This window comes from Mauremys mutica, unplaced genomic scaffold, assembly GCF_020497125.1.
Source record: "Mauremys mutica isolate MM-2020 ecotype Southern unplaced genomic scaffold, ASM2049712v1 Super-Scaffold_100210, whole genome shotgun sequence".
NCBI classification, from domain to species: Eukaryota; Metazoa; Chordata; order Testudines; family Geoemydidae; genus Mauremys; species Mauremys mutica.
The window spans coordinates 1-3,921 of record NW_025423288.1 but is presented as its reverse complement, the minus strand read 5'-3'; positions in this window follow the sequence as shown (position 1 = coordinate 3,921).

The following is a 3,921-nucleotide window of genomic DNA, read 5'->3' as shown; positions in this document are numbered from 1 at the left end:
GGCTTCAATCAGAGCTCAAACCTTATCGCACATCAGATAACCCACACAGGAGAGCTGCCCTACACATGCTCGGAGTGTGGGAAAAGCTTCAGTTGCAGCTCAAACCTTATCAAACATCGTAGAATCCACACTGGAGAGATGCCCTACATATGCTCTGAGTGTGGGAAAAGCTTCAATCGGAGCTCACACCTTATCACATCATCGTAGAATCCCGACACAGGAGAGCTGCCCTACACATGCTCTGAGTGTGGGAAAAGCTTCAGTCGGAGATCAACCCTTATCAAAACATCATAGAATCCACACAGGAGAGAAGCCCCACACATGCTCGGAATGTGGGAAAAGCTTCAGTTGGAGCTCAGACCTTATCACACATTGTAGAATCCACACTGGAGAGAAGCCTACACATGCGCTGAGTGCGGGAAAAGCTTCAATCAGAGCTCTACCCTTATTGTACATCGTAGAATCCACACAGGAGAGACGCCCTACACATGCGCTGAGTGCGGGAAAAGCTTCAATCGGAGCTCAGACCTTATTAAACATCGTAGAATCCACACCGGAGAGACGCCCTACACATGCTCTGAGTGCGGGGAAAAAGCTTCAAACGGAGCTCAGACCTTATCGTACATCTTAGGAATCCACACAAGAGAGACCCTACATATCCTCTGAGTGCGGGAAAAAGCTTCATTGAGTGCCCAGACCTTGTCAGGACATCGTAGAATTCACAGTGGAGAGAGACCCTACACATGCTCTGCATTTGGGAAAAGCTTCAATCAAAGGTCATTCCCTATTAGATATCAGAAAATCCAAATGGGAGAGAACTGTAAGAAATGCCTTGATTAGGGCTGGCCAAAGATTTGTTTTTTAAAAAAATCACATTTGCTAATTCCAGTATAGTGATCTCTGCACCATCTTCACCGTGGTCTCTCAGCTCCCCCAGATGAATTGCCTCCTTCTGCCTTTTGCAGCTACCCCTTCTTTGGGGTCAGTCCTGTGATCTTTTCTATCAACTCCTTTCCTTTTGACTCATAGGATGTGTGTGTCCCTCCAGCCAGGAATGTTCATCAGCTCCAGGTGGTGGAGAGAGGGTTGATGCCGCCAATCTACCCTGAGGCAAAAGCTAACCTGTGTCTTACATCCACTAGGACTGTACATGGAATTGGCTGCTCAAGTTAGTGATTTTGGTGTAAAAAGACAATCATAGTTGTTAGAGCAGAAGCAGCCCAGGGAGTGAACCTAAACAGGTAATGATCAAGTGATCTCTCTCCTGCCATCCATCTCCACCCTCTGACAAACAGGCTAGGGACACCATTCCTTACTCACCCTGGCTAATAGCCATTCATGGACTTAACCTCCATGAATTTATCCAGTTCTCTTTTAAACCCTGTTATAGTCCTAGCCTTCAGAACCTCTTCATGCAAGAAGTTCCACAAGTTGACTGGGCGCTGTGTGAAGAAGAACTTCCTTTTATTTGTTTTAAACTGCTGCCCATTAATTTTCATTTGGTGGCCCCTAGTTCTTGTATTATGGGAGTAAGTAAATAGCTTTTCCTTATCTACTTTCTCCACATCACTCATGATTTTATATACCTCTATCATGTCCCCCCTTAGTCTCCTCTTTTCCAAGCTGAAAAGTTCTAGCCTCTTTAATCTCTCCTCATATGGGACCCGTTCCAGACCCCTAATCATTTTAATTGCCCTTCTCTGAACCTTTTTCTAATGCCAGTATATCATTTTGAGATGAGAACCACATCTGTACGTAGTATTCAAGATGTGGGTGTACCATGGAGTTATATAAGGGCAATAATATATCCTCCGTCTTATTCTCTATCCCCTTTTTAATGATTCCTAACATCCTGTTTGCTTTTTTGATTGCCTCTGCACACTGCGTGGACATCTTCAGAGAACTATCCATGATGACTCGAAGATCTTTTTCCTGATTTGTTGTAGCTAAATTAGCCCCCATTATATTGTATGTATAGCTGGGGTTATTTTTTCCAATGTGCATTACTTTACATTTATCCACATTAAATTTTGGTTTGCCATTTTGTTGTTCAATCAACTTAGTTGTGTGAGCTCTTTTTGAAGTTCTCCACAGTCTCCTTTGGTCTTAACTATCTTGAGCAATTTAGTGTCATCTGCAAATTTTGCCACCTCACTTTTTACCCCTTTCTCCAGATCATTTATGAATAAGGTGAATAGGATTGGTCCTCGGACTGAGACCCTTGGGGAACACCACTAGTTACCCCTCTCCATTCTGAGAATTTTAACCAATTTATTCCTACCACTTTGTTACCCTGTCTTTTAAAACCAGTTCTCGAATGTTAGAGAGAATCATGAACTGCGTCAGCAGACAATTAATGCAGAGAAGCGAGGAAAATTTTGTCAAACATATGACTGGTTCTGACTTATTTACTTGGGTCTTCAAAGAGAACAACAAGCAACACCTGAGTCTCCTTCCTAATCAGTAACCCCCTGCTCAGGAGAAGCCAAATCAGGGTAGAGACTAGAGGACGGTGAGGGCTGAAGGGTTATCACCAGAGAGAGCCCAATGGATGGCCCAGGTCACCGGTGGGGATCACTGCCCGAGCACTATTTCAGCCCCGGAACATTTTTGGGTGGACCTCCCACAGTGGGAGGTGGCAGAGCACTCCCCCGCAACACACACACACCCCGCCTCCTGGTATTAGGAGGGGAACAGAAACGTTTCTGGTTTCTGGGGCCTACAATGAGAGCCAAATCAGGGCCGGATAGTAAAGAGTAACTAATTACAGGCCCCACATTTTTTGGGTTGGGACCTCCCACAGTGGGAAATGCTGTATAGAAGCACTCCTCCATGTACAACGCCACCCCTCATGGTGTTGGGAGGGGAAACAGGAAAAAAGGACAAAAGAAGCCAAGAGAGACAAAGAGAAAGGATGGGAGAGCTGTGAGGAAGAGGTTGAAAACAAACAAAAAGACAAAACCCCCCAATGTTCCCCAGTGGATTCTAAGGGACCAAAATCACCAGGAGCAGAATAAAATTCGGTCCTCCTTAAGCTGGTGTTTTTTCCATGACTTAGAATTCAAAAAAAAATCTGGTCCACCAGATGGGATCAGAATTTTTCTGAAAACAGGTTTCAAACCCTCAAGGAGTGCTCTTATAACCTATCTAAACAGTGGGACGGCTGTTTTCTAGTAAAATCACATAAAAGGAGGAAGGAGGAAAACTCGAAAAGAGGTTCCTCCTGGCCGCTCACCGTCCGTGAACCCGAATACTCTCACATCAGTCCTCAAAGAGAGACCTGGTAGAAGAGAGGGACATTGCTGAAGCAAAGCCACAGGGGGTCTCTGGAGGTTTTCCCCCTGGCCCCTCGCCCCTGTCCTGCCTGGCTGATTGTTACAGCATCTCTCTGTGAGGGTCACCACCTCCCCACCACCTTGATGACCACTAGTCCCTGAGGTCCTGCAAAAGTGAGCCTTTTTGTGATGTCAACTGCCGCACCCCTCCCTGGCTGTGCGCTAATACCCTGGTCCTTGGCCAGGCACTTTGGAGGTTTGAGCTACTCCCTGTGGTCACACCACCCACTCAAGGAGCGTTTTCGTTCTAGGAAGGAAGCCCGAGGTTTAAGTATGTGGACTCATCTTCTACAAATATCTATCCAGCTCACTATTTAGCAGATCATTTATGAATATGTTCCACTAAGTTCCTGATCCCGAGTACAGACACCACTAGTTACCTGTTTCCATCCTGAAAACTTGACTTCATTTATTCCTACCCCTTTGTTACCTCCTGTCTTTTAACCAGTTATTGATCCTGCGTGAAGGGGACCTTCCGGAGGTGAAAGTAAGCCGGTATGTTCTGGTATGGGATACCGGCAAGAGCCGTTACGCTGTGCCAGCCCGGCCCGGCTTCCCCAGGCTGGTGATTTAAAGGGCCCAGGGC